This window comes from Ctenopharyngodon idella, chromosome 5, assembly GCF_019924925.1.
Source record: "Ctenopharyngodon idella isolate HZGC_01 chromosome 5, HZGC01, whole genome shotgun sequence".
Taxonomy (NCBI): domain Eukaryota; kingdom Metazoa; phylum Chordata; class Actinopteri; order Cypriniformes; family Xenocyprididae; genus Ctenopharyngodon; species Ctenopharyngodon idella.
The window spans coordinates 32,264,332-32,282,150 of record NC_067224.1 but is presented as its reverse complement, the minus strand read 5'-3'; the positions used below and the strand labels follow the sequence as shown (position 1 = coordinate 32,282,150).

Below are 17,819 nucleotides of genomic sequence, written 5' to 3'. Positions count from 1 at the left end.
ATTGTGGAAAGATCGCTTTATCTGACTTGAGCATACTGCAGTAATGTAATACTTGTACACTCCAAAGGTTTTAGGGTGCCATTGCATGAGCATACTGTACATAACTATAGCATATCAGTATAATATCGCCTGTCATCCTAGTTACGGTTGTCACAACACTGCTACCAAAACCATGTAATTTGTTTAGTGAAACATTGGTCACTATAGATGCAGGTGAGTTTGCAGATCCTGAGACTGGATGCAGAGGATGAATTTACCACAAACTTTTGCTAATTTTCTTGTCATGGACAGGGACAAATTCTTTCTCATTAAACTGAAACCTGGTTTTATCTGACAGTAACAAAATTCTGATTCCAGACATTCCAAACATGTCTTGTCCCCATTTGAATGTTAAAAATGTACTGACCCCAAGATCAATTGTAAAATCAACAATTGTTTATTTATTTATTTATTTTAGGTTAAAACAAACAAGACACTGGAGACACGTAAGTGTATTTGTGTCAACAAACAAGTCATTTAATGTGTTTTCAATTACAAAAAAAAAAAAAAAAAAAATCTTGCTTGAATCATTAGATGAAACAATATGAGATATTGATTCCTTGCAACATTTGGATTGTTGGCTCTCATCACTTTCACTCTCAGTTTCCCTGGGAAGTAACAGACAAGATATATTAGTACACAAGTATCAGACCATGAGGTTAAAGGCCGTTTACAATGGAACATATTCTGGTCGCTTTATATTTCCTTTCCATTCTGCTAGTTTCACCTTTGTGGTTGTGGCTTGTTGAATCTAAATTAAAATAACTATTGGTTGTTGGGTTAAGATGATATAGCAATTACATTATCATCAAACCCTCATCCTCTCCTTTTTAAAAACTTTTAAAAATTGAGCGTTTATTGGAGTGGTTCAAGACCTTAGCACTTTTGTTGCATTTGAACATTGTCAATATTTTTTTCTGTAGAAAGACAAACATAAATAGTGATGAAAGCCAAAATGTTAAATGTCACAGATGTATATTTACTGAGGAATCCACTATTGTAGAGGGGGGGTCAAATTGACAATTTTCACCTGAGATTTGGAGCCAAATTAGTGGGGTGTAAAATGTCTTTAGAAAGATGGCAGCATAATTACTTTATTTTTACTTAGAGATTGGTAGGTCTATTGACTTTAGCAATCATTGTGTCATTATATGCCAATGGTGACAGTTCAAAAATGACAAAAAGCACTTCTTGTGTTTTTTGCCTCATGTTTGGATGCCTGTAAGTATTAAACACTTCTTAATATCCTTTTAGATTCTGGTTTTTAACAAACTTTCCTTTTGGTATCTTCATTTTAAAGGCCCTTGATTTGATTAAAGGGATAGTTCACCCCAAAATTAAAATTCTGTCATCATTTACTCACCTTCAAGTTGTTCTAAACCAGTATAAATTTCTTTGTTCTGCTATACACAAAGGAAGATATTTGGAAGAATTGTTGTAACCAAGTGGGTTACAACAACCAGGTGGGTTACTACAATCTGCTTGGTTACAAGAATTCTTCCAAATATCTTCCTTGTTCCAGGTTTGGAACAAGTGAGTAAATGATTTTCATTTTTGGGTGAACTATCCCTTTAAATCATTTACCTGGTTTAGTGCCACATTGACCACTGTAGAGCTGCTGCAGGTGGCTTTGCAGGCAAATCCTGAGATACAGATGGAGATGATGAACTGAAGGACGGAGAACACCAGCAATATTCCAAGGATCCCCAGATCAAATGTCTAAAAAAATATTCAACAGGCATATGAAAGTAGTTTTACAAATAATATTCCATCAATTGTATTGAGTGAGTTTCTAAAATTATATTACATCATACTAAGAAAGCATTATTACAATATTTGGATAGCTCACCAGTCACATGGACTATACTTTGTCATAGTTTTATGATACTTTTATGGTGCCATTGCATCATTTTAAACTATGATATCTTCAGTCCCTACCTATTGTAATTGTATGGAAAAGAGCGACCATCACAGTTTTTATTTGTAAAAAATTATGTTAAATTATGACACAATTTTTAGGGGAAACAATTTATTATTATTATTATTATTATTATTATTATTATTATTATTTTGAAATCAAACAGATTACATTCATTTTGTATTGCACATAGTAAATTTTAGTACCTTGTAATCTGAACAGAATTGCTTGGTATAATCATAACCATAACCATGATTGTAGTCCTGATTATAGTCATAGTAGCATCTTTCATGGACATCTGAGTTGAAAGTTATCACCGTGGACATCATAATAATGGCTATCCCTGCAGTCATGGCACTGATCACATTCATTACAAGAGAGGCTTTCACCTACAGGAAGAAAAACTGACATGTGAAAGGTGAAATAGTAATGGTGTACACGTAAAACATGTAACTATGTAAATTGATTGAAAATGAGTAAGATTGATCTGTCAGTGGTAAAAGGATGAATGTCTATTTTTTTTCTAAGAAATCTGTTATCTGCACGTTTCAGACCACGAGGAAAGGAGAATTTATCATAGAAAGTGTTGTGGTTGTAAAAGAATTGTGGATATTATTTTTAATTTTTTTTAACTGGTATGTAATCAAATTAATGTATGGTGATCAAAGTCCTATAGGAGGTAGAGCTTGGGTTTTGTTGTTATTTGGTGTTTAGGGATGAAGATAAAATCTCAACTATGCAGTCTTTATTCAAATAACAGATGACTGAAAGTGCTTTGTGCTTGCAGAAACTCATAACTGTTGAATACCAGATAAGTTGTGCAAGGTCAGTTGTGTAACTGAAGCAGTTTCTATTTAGATGTCCAATTTTCCTGGTCCTTTTACCTCTGTTTAAATGCTTTGCTGCTAACAGATGATGATATCTGAACTGCTACTATATTTTTGACAGCTTATAATGGTTTAAATTGCACAACAATTTCTTGAGTAATCTGAATAATAGTGTATGTATACATTAGAAACAATGTGACAAAAGAAGAGCTTTCACCCACAGATTCTTCACATTATATGTACATACGTACCACACACAGGTGAAGTTTATTCTGCGCAGCAACAGACAGAGATCCAGCAATGACGTACTGAGAAAGAAACACAGGAAATTTCAAAGTTCATTCTGGAAATTAAAATCAAAGACAATAAAGCAAAACCATTAAATGAAACTTACAACTATGGATCCCCAGTAGGTTATGCCACTAATGACAGAAATATCTCGGTAATGGTAGACTGTGGTGCGTATGATACCAAATAAGAAAATCACCACTCCAATCATTATTTGGACAGTCTAGAGAAGGCAGATATGGGTCAAGTGTTTTTTTTTTTTTCTTTCACAATGGCATATCGTGCATGTTTGGATACACACAAACACAAAACAATTTATTAATGCACTCTAAAGACAATCAGACCAGCATACATCTATTAACTTGGACATATGTCAGCAGGTTTTATTTATTTTATTTTATTTTCTGTTCATTTTTGTCACAAAAGAAAACAATACTAAAAATATTTCTCAAAATCATACATATAATTCATCATTAAATGCATTACCCCCAATGCCTTTGGTTGTGTTTTGAAAAATTCTGCGAGAGTCGTATTATGATATGCTCCTCTGGCCTCCTGTCCATCATCACACGTAACAGCATCTTGTGTCATCTGTGGATTTATTTGGATGACAACTGTAGCTTTGTCAGTTGAGATGACCTTGCTGGTTTCCATTTTAAGTTTTCACCTGTAAATAAGCAGTCAAATTCTGCAGTTCACAACTCACTTAAGGTTGTTTTTTTCTGCTTTTCATGTACGGTATTTATATTTAAAGCATTAGTTAATTCACTAACTTAATTAGTTAGTGACTCATAAAACTTTGATACTGCCAGTGATTTTTTTAACATTATAATAAAAAAGTAAAAGTAAAAAAAGAACCTCACAGCTAAAAATGTTGTTACTATAACATATATCATAATCATTTGATTTTCTGAGATAAACAGTCAAGATAAATGTATAGTATTTCGAAAAGGATGCCACTGGAGTTTCTCCTCTCTTCTGAAAGATCAGAGGATAAAATCTACATTGTTCCAATATTTTGCAGGATCAAAAAAATCAAAAGATGAGAATTATTTTGGTAACAGGGCCCAATTCTCAATATTAACTAGTTGCTTATTGGCATATATATTATTATGATATTGGTTATTAGCACATATTAAAGCCTTATTCTGCATGACCATATTCTACATCCCTTAATCCTACCCAATACCTAAACTTAACAATTACCTTACTAACTATTAATAAGCAATAATTAGAAGTTTCTTGAGGCAAAAGTCATAGTTAATAGTTAATTAGTTAATAGTGAGAACTGGACCCTAACCTAAAGTGTGACCATTATTTTTAACTGATGTATATCAAAGTGTGTATATAAATACAGACATAATAATAATAATAATAATAATAATAAACTATAGATATTAACTGATGCATAAAGTATTTTACCTGAAATGAAATGAGTTGTTGACGAGGATGTCTGATCGCTCTTATGGTGTATCTTTGTATGTGGGGACTGAAAAAACCATGAAGGAGGAGCTTCCTTCAACTTGCTTTATACTTTTAAGAATTATGTTGATGTCTTTTCTCCTAAAATTCAAAAGGCTTTACATACAGATAAAAACTTCAAGGTAACATAAATTACAGCCATATCTGTGATACCCTTACCAAAAAGAAGTTTATTCAAGTGTGGTATTAGTATACATCTTTTAAACTAAAAAAAGTCTACTTTTAGTCTACTTTTTACTTCTCAGAAACATTCTTAAAAAATGACACAAGTACACTTGGCTTATACTGACAGAAAAGTCTAAGTATATTTGGCCTCTACTGGTACTTAATCTTTTGATCGAGATATACTAAGTATAATTAAGTATTCTAAGTATACTTGGCTTGTAGTTCTGTTTACTCTTTTGATTGAGTAGCCTATTAATACTTTTTCACTAGTTTGTGTAAGAGTATGTGAGTATGTGAATTATTGTCTAGTCCACTGGTAGTGTACATAAGAATTTACTTTACCAGCCATTGACGGATTTTTCAGTCATTTAGGACACACCGCTTCCCTGTCACTGATATTAAAACACAGTTATTTTCCGGCAATCCATGTTTTCACTGTTATACAGTAAGGGGTTCTATTATGCTTCTTCTGAAAGAGTACAGAATTTCCGGAACAAAACACAGTCAAAAAAGAAGCAGAAATAAGCGATATAAGCATTGTACTCTACTACACATGTAATTTTATTTGCACTTATGCACATAATCTAATGCGATCATCAGGCATTAAAGGGATATTTCTATTAAAAGACAACTTTAAGATACATTTGTTATAACAAAAAAAGCAAAATGAATACATAATCAGATGGCATTGGCTGTTTGTTAATGGTTTAAGTCATCTTTGCAATTCTGTAGCATGACAATAAAGCATTTTAAAAAGTTTGCATTCAAAATGTTTTGAATGTCTCACAGACATAAAGAATCAGCATATGCATCTCAACAATGGTGGTTGTGTGGTTGGAACAACAGCTCTTGAGCTGTGGTTAGAAGCATAGTTTCTTGTTTTTATGACATGTGGACTTATTATCTTGAGGAAAGTAAGCAAGCTGACATTAAGTACAATGTATATCTTTTATTTTGAACATATACAAATGTCATCTATATATTTTAGTTTGTCAAGAGATTTAAAGCACCATTTTTGAAGAGTGTGCATGTGCATAGATGCTCTGATACGTAAGAACAAATGTAATCAGACAGCATTGGCTGTTTATTAATGGTTCAAGTCATCTTTGCAATTCTGTAGCATGACAATCAGATAATACGAAACATTTTAAAAACAGTTTGCATTCAAAATCATTCCATCATTGAGACACACAGACATAAAGAATCAGCATATGCATCTCAACAATGGTGACAAGCCATGAAGCTAAAAAGCTTCATGCCGCATGACTCCCAGCATGCACTGCAACATAAAGAAATTATTCTGCTGAGTTGTCCTGTTCTTTTCTCTTAATTCTTACTATTTGCTGTAGTTATTGCTGTTGTTTTTGTTATGACTTTTTAGTAGCTTGTTTTGTGATGTTCAGAGCTAATCTGTTTATCTATTTTGTTGATTGTCACCATCGTTGAGATTCATATGCTGATTCTTGATGTCTGTGTATGTCTGAATAGCACAACATAGTTCAAAATTTTTATTTTTGGAAATAAGTTTAAAAGTCTTGATAGCAATTTACAATAAGGTTCATTAGTTAGACATTATTGTGTTAACTAACATGAATTAACCATGAGCAATATATTTGTTACTGTATTTACTAATCTTCGTTAGCATTAGTTAATGAAAATACAGTTCATTGTTTGTTCATGTTCACAGTTCATTAACTAACGTACCATGATGGTAGTTGAACAAACTCAGGGTTATAGGATTAGTTTCGAGTTGACAAAACCAAACCACTCCAATCCAGCTTTGTTGGTACCATGATGCTGATCATCAACTTTCTCTGTCAACTCAGGCTTTGATCCTGAGTTTGTGGAGCACGTGCACATGAATGTGTGACATCAGTGGTGAACAGCCAATCACATGCCTTACAACAGAGAGAAACTCTGATTCACTTCTCGCGAGAGAGCCAGCGGGATTCAAAACTCTTTTGCTGAAGGTTAAGAGACTGAAGAAAATGAAGAATTTAAACGCATTTACACTAAAGAAAATACTTGTCTATGAAAGAGGAAAAATAAAAGAAATGATCTTGCTCTATCAGTGCAAGTGAAACGTGAAGTTAGTTTATATAGTTGCTTCATAATACTCAAACATGTAAGGTCACATGTTGTCATTTTTAAAGAGCTATCTATTGAATCTACAGCTTATTTACATTACATATGATCTGTATATATTAATATTCATTTAAACTAAATGCTTAATGATAACTAAAATTGCTTGTGTGTAATGGATTAATAATAATATAGATCATATAATAATTATATAAATCATAAAATAATTCTAATTATCATTAAAGCCAGACAATTTCATCTTTAAATATTTGTTTTTACTATATAGTGACCTTTAATTTGGAGGAAGAGAAACCGGGGGCGTGACTTTATTGCGTTGGATGTGTCAGTATCACTTTTCTCACATCTGATTGGTCCAATTTCGGTTTGAGATCTCTTACCCAGAACATAACCTACCCCGGAGCAGGTTAGCCGTGGAGCATAAGTTACTATGGTGATGAACACTGCTGAAAGCCAAGTCACTTTCATGGTACCTAAAACCCAGGATTGGCGCAAACTAATCTGAAACTTACCTGGCTAGCCAGTGAATCCGGCTTCATGGTACAGGCCCCAGGATCAGCTGTTGCACAACGCTCGGTTTAAACTTTCTCTGTCAACTCAGGTTTAATCCAGAGTTTGCGATTAACTCTGAAGCGCGTGCACCTGAAAGTGTGACATGTGCGGCGAACAGCCAATCACACGGAACATGCAGAGCATCCGTTTGATTCACTTCTCACGAGAGAGCTGCGCAATTCACTTCTCTTCTGAAGATTAAGAGATCGTTATGAAAAATATCATGAAATTAAACGCATTTACAAGGCAGGAATAATACTGCTGCAGTGAAAGTTTAAGAAGGCAGCTGAAAGAAAATATCTCGAAGCAGCGAGTTACATCGTTGTACAGAAAACGCACCACGATCACATTTTGCCTTGGGTTTTTTTTTTTTTTTTTTGTTACAACAAATGTTTCAAAAACACAATTGCAACAACCAAAGAAAAGCTAATGTTAAAAGTCAAGGGTAAAGCAAACACTGATCACCACGATGGTAACATCAAATGAACCAAAACATCTAAACCTCTGTTAATTCCCAATAAGATCTTCTGTAGATGTCTGAGAGAAATAAAGTCAGTCTGATTAGTAGGCTAATAAGTGAATCTGGTAATGCTGTTTGTGGAGTTTCTTAATCAGATCTTGAGAGATTTAATATCTGATTTTAAGGCTGTGCCTGAAGTCAGTTGTGGTTCTTGTGTTTCTGTTTCTGTTTGTCTCGTCTCTTTTTTTCTGTTGTTGTTTCTCTTTCCTTCAATGATTGCGCTTGTTAACAGCAAGTATTCCTCAGTAATGGTCAATCCTCACTTAGTCACTTAATTACTTTATTAACTTAAGCACTGCTGCACTGTTACTCTAACAAGTCACCTTTATTTATATAGTGCTTTTTACAATGCAGATTGTATTGCTTTACAGTGATAAATGGTATATAATTTTGGCTGCACAGCAGCTCTTAAACAAAATGCTGTCAATGTAGGCAGATGCAAAGCACTGTTGAATATCAAATGTCAAATGTCAAGTGTCCCCAACTAAGCAAGCCAAAGGCGACAGCGGCAAGGAACCCAAACTCCAACAGGTGACATCAGGTGGCAAACAGGCAAACAGAAACCAGGCTTAGTCGGGGGGCCAGTTCTCCTCTGGCAAACAGTGCTTTGTTACGATTCAGGTATCTATCATAAGCCCAATAGGATCGCAACATTCAAAGTATTTATTCCAGTTCAATCCAGTTCAATCCATCGTATTCATCACGCCGGTACGGACGGTTTGTTGAGGAACTGTGCCACTGGCTGTCGTGTCGATGAGGCCTTCACAATGGATGATCTAGTTGACTCAATCTCTGCTGACACTTCAGGGGTGCGTTGTGGTCGTGTCAAGGCGTAGGTCCTCAATCTCACCTGGATACGGCCTGGATCCGGTTGACTACGGTAAACCTCGGGATAAACAGAAAGACTAATATTAGCGTAGATGCCATTCTTCTTCTGATGAAATGAGTACATCTGGTGTTATAGGAAGTGTTCCCGGTTCCGGCTGACCTAATTTATGCAGCCTAATAATCCTTTAACGGATTTGAAAAAATAAATTGATAATGTGTTATGTGTATGCCAGGTTAAAGAGATGCGTTTTTAGTCTAGATTTAAACTGACAGAGTGTGTCTGCTTCCCGAACAATGCTGGGAAGATTGTTCCAGAGTTTAGGTGCCAAACAGGAGAAGGATCTACCGCCTGCAGTTGATTTTGATATTCTAGGTATTATCAGCTGGCCTGAATTCTGAGATCGCAATAGACGTGAAGGACTATAATGCATTAAGAGCTCGCTCAGGTATTGGGGAGCTAAACCATTTAGTGCTTTGTAAGTAATTAGCAAGATTTTAAAATCTATACAATGTTTAACAGGAAGCCAATGCAGTGTTGACAGAACTGGGCTAATATGGTCATACTTCCTAGTTCTAGTAAGAACTCTAGCTGCTGCATTTTGTACGAGCGTTACAGTAATCTAGCCTTGAGGTCATGAACGCATGAACTAACTGTTCTGCATTTGTCATTGAGAGCATATGTCGTAGTTTAGATATATTTTTAAGATGGAAGAATGCGGTTTTACAGATGCTAGAAACATGGCCTTCAAATGAAAGATTGGTATCAAAGAGCACACCCAGGTTCCTAACTGACGACAAAGACTTAGAGCAGCCATCAAGTGTTAGACAGTATTCTAGGTTATTACGTGAAGAAGTTTTTGGTCCAAAAATTTGAATCTCTGTTTTTTCTGAATTTAGTAGTAGGAAATTACTGGTCATCCAATTTTTTATATCAGCTATGCATTCCGTTAATTTTGTGAATTGGTAAGTTTCATCAGGGCGTGAAGATATATAGAGCTGAGTATCATCAGCGTAACAGTGAAAACTAACGCCATGCTTCCTAATGATATCTCCCAAGGGTAGCATGTACAGAGTGAACAGCAACGGTCCTAGTACTGAGCCTTGCGGTACTCCATATTGAACTTGTGATCAATATGACATCTCTTCGTTTACTACTACAAACTGATAACGGTCAGATAAGTATGATTTAAACATTGACAGTGCAATTCCACTAATGCCAACATAATTTTCGAGTCTATTTAAAAGAATATTGTGATCAATAGTGTCAAATGCAGCACTAAGATCCAGTAACACTAATAGAGAGATACAACCACGATCTGATGATAAGAGCAAATCATTAGTAACTCTAATGAGAGCAGTCTCAGTACTATGGTACGGTCTAAATCCTGACTGGAAATCCTCACAGATACTATTTCTTTCTAAAAAGGAACATAGTTGTGATGATACTGCCTTTTCTAGTATTTTTGACAGAAAAGTGAGATTTGAGATCGGCCTGTAATTGACTAATTCCCTAGGATCAAGTTGTGGTTTTTTAATAAGAGGTTTAATAATAGCCAGCTTAAAAAGTTTCGCTACGTATTCTAGTGATAAAGATGAATTAACGATATTAAGAAGAGGATCTATGACCTCTGGAAGCATCTCTTTCAATAGCTTAGTCGGTATAGGGTCTAGCATACATGTTGTTGATTTTGATGATTTAACAATTTTAGACAATTCTTCCTCTCCTAAAGCAGTAAATGAATTGAATTTTTCCTCAGGGACACTACAATGCACTGTCTGACGCGATACTGTAGTAGATGGTTGCATGGTTATAATTTTCTCTCTAATATTGTCAGTCTTGCGAGTAAAGAAGTTCATAAAGTCATTACTGCTGTGCTCTTTGGAAACATCAGAAGTTGAAGCTTTATTTCTTGTTAATTTAGCCACTGTATCAAATAAATACCTAGGGTTGTGCTTATTTTCTTCTAAAAGTTTTGAAAAATAGGCAGATCTAGCAGTTTTTACGGCCTTTCTGTACTCAATCATTCTCTCTCTCCACGAATGCGAAAAACTTCTAGTTTTGTTTTCTTCCAGCTGCGCTCCATTTTTCTGGCTGCTACCTTTATTGTACCACGGCATTGGATTAATTTCCTTAATCTTTTTTAAACGCAAAGGAGCAACTGAGTCTAATGTGCTGGAAAAGACAGAGGCAATAGTTTCTGTTGCAACATCGAGGTCTTCTAAGCTATCTGGTATGCTAAGGCGATGAAACTGATCAGGAAGATTATTTATAAAGCGATCTTTAGTGGAAGAAGTGATGGTTCTACCATATTTATGGCAGGGAGGCAGTTTAGCAGCCTTGACTAAATGTAGTATACACGAGACTAGATAATGATCTGAGATGTCGTCGCTCTGCTGCAGAATTTCAACGGCATCAATATCGATTCCATGTGACAATATTAGATCTAAAGTATGATTACGACAATGAGTGGGTCCTGACACGTGTTGTCTAACTCCAATAGAATTTAGAATGTCTGTAAATGCCAATCCTAATGCGTCTTTTTCATTATCTACATGGATATTAAAATCACCAACAACAAGGACTTTATCTGCAGCTAGTACTAACTCCGATAGAAAATCAGCAAATTCTTTGATAAAATCTGTATTGTGTCCTGGTGGCCTGTATACAGTAGCCAGCACAAATGTCAACTTACATAATGTTACATAAAGTACCATCACTTCGAAGGAATTATATTTGAAAGATTTTTGACTAATACTGTAATTACTATAAATTACAGCAACACCTCCCCCTTTGCCTTTCTGACGAGGATTGTGTCGAAAATAATAACCTTGAGGGCTAGACTCATTTAAAGTAATGTAATCGTCTGATTTTAGCCAAGTTTCTGTCAAACACAGCAAATCCAGATTATTGTCTGTGATAATATCATTTACAATAAGTGCTTTTGAAGAAAGGGATCTAATATTTAACAACCCATCATCCTTTAACAACCCTTTATCATTTGTTTATCAGTATTATCTCTATTTTTTTTATTTGTTGAACATCAATTAAATTTTTACCATTAAATGGGTTTGGAAGTTTTTTGTTTTTACTAATTCGGGGTACAGACACAGTCTCTATGTGATAATATCTAGGTGTAAGAGTTTCTATGTGTTGGGAATTATCTGACTTCTGTAACGTGAGGCAGCTAGCAGACGGTCGGTTTAGCCAGTATGTCTGCTTCCTGACCTGGGCCCCAGTTTGTCATATTTCAGCTCTAAGACTATGTTCCATATTACTAGAGAGGGATAGGATGAATAACATCTCTTTTCAACAGGTCAGGTCTCCCCCAAAAACTTTTCCAAATGTCTATGAAACCTATATTATTCTGCGGACACCACTTAGACAGCCAGCCATTGAGTGATGATAATCTGCTAACTATCTCATCACTCCGACGAACAGGAAGGGGACCAGAGCAGATTACTTTTCCTGACATTGTACTTGCGAGTTCACACACCTCTTTAATGTTAATTTTAGTGATCTCCGACTGGCGAAGTCGAACATCATTAGTGCCGACGTGAATAATGATTTTAGAGTATTTACGATTAGCATTAGCCAGCACTTTTAAATTTGCTTTAATGTCAGGTGCTCTGGCTCCTGGCAAACATGTGACTATGGTGGCTGGTGTCTCTATTTTCACGTTCCGTGTAATAGAATCGCCAATAACTAGGGCACTTTCAACAGGATTCTCAGTGGGTGTTTCACTGAGTGGGGAGAACCTGTTTGATGTTCTTATTGGAACGGAAGAGTGGTGTTTTCCGCGGCTAGGCCGCCTCATCGTTACCCAAGTGCCCTGCCGCGCGGGCTCTACAGCCGGAACCGAACAATGTACAGAGTTCACTAAGCTAGTCGCATCCAAAACAGTATCTGAAGCCCTTACATTCTTACTATCCTCAATTAAAGTTTGGATGCGTGTCTCTAATTCTGAGATTTTCTCTGTCAGCCTGACTATTTCCCTACATTTATGACATGTAAATCCCTCGTCGCTGACAGAGAAAGCTATACTGAACATGTGGCAAACAGAACATGATATAACACTAGGAGAGGATGACATGACTCACCGTGTTTGTAGACTGATCCGACTTACCACAGCTGTTTGATGAACGCGTTGAGTCAATTAATGAGCGCGCGAGAGACTGATGACAAGTTAACAAGCTAGCGAGATGCAAACGCGTTGTAATAGCGATTTAGATTCAAAGATTAAAAGCTAGCGACGTCCGATTAATGTGGTAGGCAATGTTATATATAAAGTAATGATAATATAAGCAAAAATGAATGAAAGTAAGAGATTCAAAACAAAGCTATACGGAGTTACAGACACAAACCACTCTGAGCAGCGAGGCAGACAGGAGCAATCGATCGACAGGATAATCGACTAACACTGTAGTGTGCACACATATAAGTGTTCATTAAACACTGAGGATTTTGTTGTGGGGTTAAAAGGGTTAAAGGTGTAAGATGAAAAAAAGTGAATTAAAGTCAAAACAGATGTTTGTACCTCATTAGGTTGGTAAATTAACATTACATCAGTAAATTAAATATGTTTTTTACTGTGAATTTAAAGGCACAATATGTAAAATTTTTGGATTAAAATATACAAAAACCACTAGAACAATGTTATATATTTTGTCATTATACCAAATGCTTCCAAGAATGTTTAAATCCAGAGAAATAAGGATAACACTTTACAATAAGGTTCATTAGTTAACATGAACTAATAATGAACTGCACTTATACAGCATTTATTAATGCTTTGTTAATGTTAATGTATTAGTAAATGTTGAAATTATTAAAATCAAGAGTTGTATTTGTTAACATTAGTTAATGCACTGTGAACTAACATGAACTAACCATGAGCAATACATTTCTTACTGTATTTACTAATCTTCGTTAACATTAGTTAATGAAAATACAGTAGTTCATTGTTTGTTCATATTAGTTCACAGTGCATTAACTAATGTTAACAAGATTTTAATAATGTATTAGTAAATGTTGAAATTAACATTAACAAAGATTAATAAATGCTGTATAAATGCAGTTCATTATTAGTTCATGTTAACTAATGTAGTTAAATAATGTTAATTACTTAACCTTATTGTCAAGTGTTACCACTTATTTTTATTAACTAACCTTAAAGGAATAGTTCACTTTCAAATAAAATTTTCCTGATAATTTACTCACCCCCATGTCATCCAAGATGTCCATGTCCTTCTTTCTTCAGTCGAAAAGAAATGAAGGTTTTTAATGAAAACATTCCAGCATTATTCTCCTTATAGTGGACTTCAATGGTCTCCAAACGGTTGAAGGTCAAAATTACAGTTTTAGTGCAGCTTCAAAGGGCTTTAAACGATACCAGACGAGGAATAAGGGTCTTATCTAGCGAAACGATCTGTCATTTTCTAAAAAAATTCAAAATGTATATGCTTTATAGGCACAAATGATCGCATCACAAGTGCTTCCACCAGAACGCGATTCCGTATTCTTCAAAAAGCTTACGCTAAATGTCCTACGCCTTCCCTATTCAATTTACGGAAAAAACAGAACTGGCGCCACGTTCCGTTTTTTCAGTTTTTCCGAAAGAAAGACATGGACATCTTGGATGACATGGGGGTGAGTAAATTATCAGGACATTTTTATTTGATAGTGGACTAATCCTTTAACAAAGATTAACAAATGTATTGCTCAATGGTAACAAATGAACCTTATTGTAAAGTGTTACTAAATTATTATGTCTTTGTTGTCGTTTTCTCCCCACCAAAGTGTCTTTGTGCCAATAAACATTACACAAGCCTTTTGATTTACTTTAAATTCTCATTTCTCATTTTTTCTGTTAAGTTCCTGTAACACTTGAACAGTTTAAAAAAAAAATAATAATAATAAAATAAAAAGCTTGCTCAGAAGCACAAATATGAGATATTCATTCCTTGCAATGTTTGGATTGTAGGATCTTCTCACTGTGACTCAGTATCCCTGGGAATTAACAGACAAGATGTTAATACACAAGAGACTAACAAGATCCACACAAAGACTATTTTATAGGCTATTTTGTGATAACAAAGTGAATAGCCCAGTGTCATGCAATTCAACAATTTAGCAGTAGAAAAAAAGGATGTAGTTTACAATGAAGCGTGTTGTAAATCATTTACCTGGTTTAGTGCCACATTGACTACTGTAGAGTCTCTGTTGCAGGTGGCTCTGCAGGCAAACCCTGAGATACAGATGGAGATGATGAACTGGAGGATGGAGAACACCAGCTATATTCCACTGATCCCCAGATTATATCTCTAAAAATATTCAACATTATCATATGAAAGTAGTTTCACAAATAATATTCCATCAATTATATTGAGTGAGTTTCTAAATATTATATTGCATTATACCATATTGAGGCATCATATGGCTTTTGAACACTTGGAACATAGCACACAAGTTGCATGGATTACTTTGCCATTTTTATGATACTTCTATGGTGCCTTTGCATCATTTTGAAGCATGAAATCTCCAGTCCCTAGTTATTATGATTGTATGGAAAAGAGTGACCATCACAGTCTTTATTTGTAAAAATTACTTTAAATTCTGACATAATTGTAATTTTTGGGTGAACTAAGTTAATAAAACTAATACAATTAACAATAAGTTAATCAAATTAAACAGATTATTTTTTGTGTGTGTGTCACACATTGTACATTTACCTTCAAATATGAACAGATTTCTTTGGAATAACCGTTGTCACGACCGTAGCCATGACCATAGTCACGACTGTAGACAAAGTAGCATCTATGATAGAACTCTGAGTTGTTATTTATCCACAAGGAGATCATAATAATGGCTATCCCTGCAGTCATGGCACTGATCACATTCATTATAAGAGAGGCTTTCACCTACAGGAAGAAAAACTGACATGTGAAAAGTGACAGTAATACTACTTATAAAACACCCTGAACTCACTTTTTAACTATGTAAATTGATGAGTCAGATGTCTTGATCTGTCAGTTCTCAGAGAGAGAGTTTACCATGGAAAGTATTGTGGTTGTAGAAGAATTGTTTTCATCAAAACCATGTAAATAGAAAGGTAGATTCAAGAAAGTGATATGTTTTTTGTTGTTATTTGGTGTTAAGGGATGAAAATAAAATCCCAATGGCTCTTTTACCCTGTAGCCCCATTGTACCCTACTGCATGCAGTCTTTACTCAAATAACAGATGACTGAAATGGTTTTGTGATCACAGAAACTTATAACTGTTAAATATCAGATGAGTTAGGAAAGGTCGGTCCAGGCCCAGTTTTTCAAATATCTGGACTGCTATATTTTGAAAGCTTGTTTAAATTGCACAATAATTATTGAGTAATGTGTACAATTACAATCAGAAATAATGTATTACATACATTATTTACATACACTATAATATACATACACTATTATTGACAAAAGAAGAGTTATCCCCACAGATTTAAGCAAGTTATATGTACGTACCACACACATGAAATAAGTTTATTCTGAGCTGCAACAGACAGAGATCCAGCACTGATGTACTGAAAGAGAAACACAGGACATTTCAGAGTTCATTCTGGAAATTAAAATCAGAGACTATAAAGCAATCAAATGAAACTTACAATAAGGGATCCCCCGTAGGTTATGCCACCTTTGTGATGGTAACCGTAGAGATAGATGTACACGGTACCAAATAAAAAGCACACCACTCCAATCATTATTTGGACAGTCTAGAGGGGGCAGAATCAGATATGGGTCAACTGTTTATATTTTTGCATGATGGCATATCCTTCATGTTTGGAAACACACACACACACACACACACACACACACACACACACACACACACACACACACAAAGAAGCTATATGAATGTTTTATGCACTATGTCTAAAGGCAATCAGACTGGTATATATCTATTAACTTGAGAACATATGACAACATGTTTTAATTTTCTGTTCATTTTATAACAGAAGAAAATGAGATACTAAAAATATTCCCCAAATCATTCATAATTATAATTCATCATTAAATGCATTACCCCCAATGCCTTTGGTTGTACTTTGAAAAATTCTGCGAGAGTCGTATTATGATATGCTCCTCTGGCCTCCTGTCCATCATCAGCATCTTGTGTCATCTGTGGATTTATTTGGATGACAACTGTAGCTTTGTCAGTTGAGATCACCTTGCTGGTTTCCATTCTAGGCAAAGTTTTCACCTGTAATTAAGCATTCAAATTCTGCATTTCACAACTCACTTAAGGTTGCTTTTTTGTTTCATGTACAGTACAGTATTTATATTTAAAGCATTAGCTAATGCCCTTGTCCATGTGACTTATAAAACCGTGATACTGCCAGGGTATTTTACACTGTAATAAAAAGTAAAATAAAACGTAAAAGTAAAAAAGGACTGCACAGCTAAAAATGTTGTCACTATAATATATACTCATATCACAATCATTTGATTTTCTGAGATAAACAGTCAAGATAAATGTATAGAGTGTTTTTGACAAGGATGCATTTGGAGTTTCTCCGCTCTTCTGAAATATCAGAGGATAAAATCTACATTGTTCACAAATAACATGCCTGATTGTATTTTGTAGCATAATGTCCAAAGAAATGGAAAAATGGAAAAACTGAATTTTACGAGCCAAGTTATAACAGTAAATGAGCAACAACGAGCAACACTAAAACTATCACTGGTGTGAAAAAAAAAAATCACGAAAGTCAAAAGATAATTTATAGATGTTACACTTCTATATGTTAATGGATGCATACAATATTTTACCTGAAATGAAATGAGTTGTTGATGTGGATGTCTGATTGCTCTTGTGGTGTATCTTTGTGTGTGGGGACTGCATGTGAAGAAGCACTGAGGAGGAGCTTCCTTCATATGAGCTTGCTTTATACTTATAAAGATTATGTTGATGCCCTTCCTCCAAAAATTCAAATGGCTTAGGGTTACACCTTAGTTTGATAGTCAACTATAGTCATTCTACTAACTATAATTAACTTATAGTTTTTTAGAATTTAATATAGAGAAGAATTTTATACTGTACAAACTGTATATTAT

At 34.8% G+C, this 17,819-nt stretch overlaps 1 long non-coding RNA gene across 2 annotated transcripts; it reads right to left on the bottom strand.

The window, feature by feature from the left end:
* Nucleotides 1–504: 504 nt before the first annotated feature.
* LOC127513473 (uncharacterized) lies at nt 505–17,555 on the bottom strand. 2 transcript variants are annotated; one of them, XR_007930413.1, is made up of 7 exons: nt 17,535–17,555; nt 3,559–3,739; nt 3,179–3,295; nt 3,036–3,092; nt 2,164–2,346; nt 1,624–1,758; nt 505–647 (listed from the first exon to the last, which is right to left on the bottom strand). It is a non-coding gene; the product is annotated as an uncharacterized LOC127513473 (long non-coding RNA). The 2 variants fall into 2 exon arrangements; XR_007930412.1 differs by lacking the exon at nt 17,535–17,555 and adding an exon at nt 4,495–4,551.
* Nucleotides 17,556–17,819: the final 264 nt, after the last annotated feature.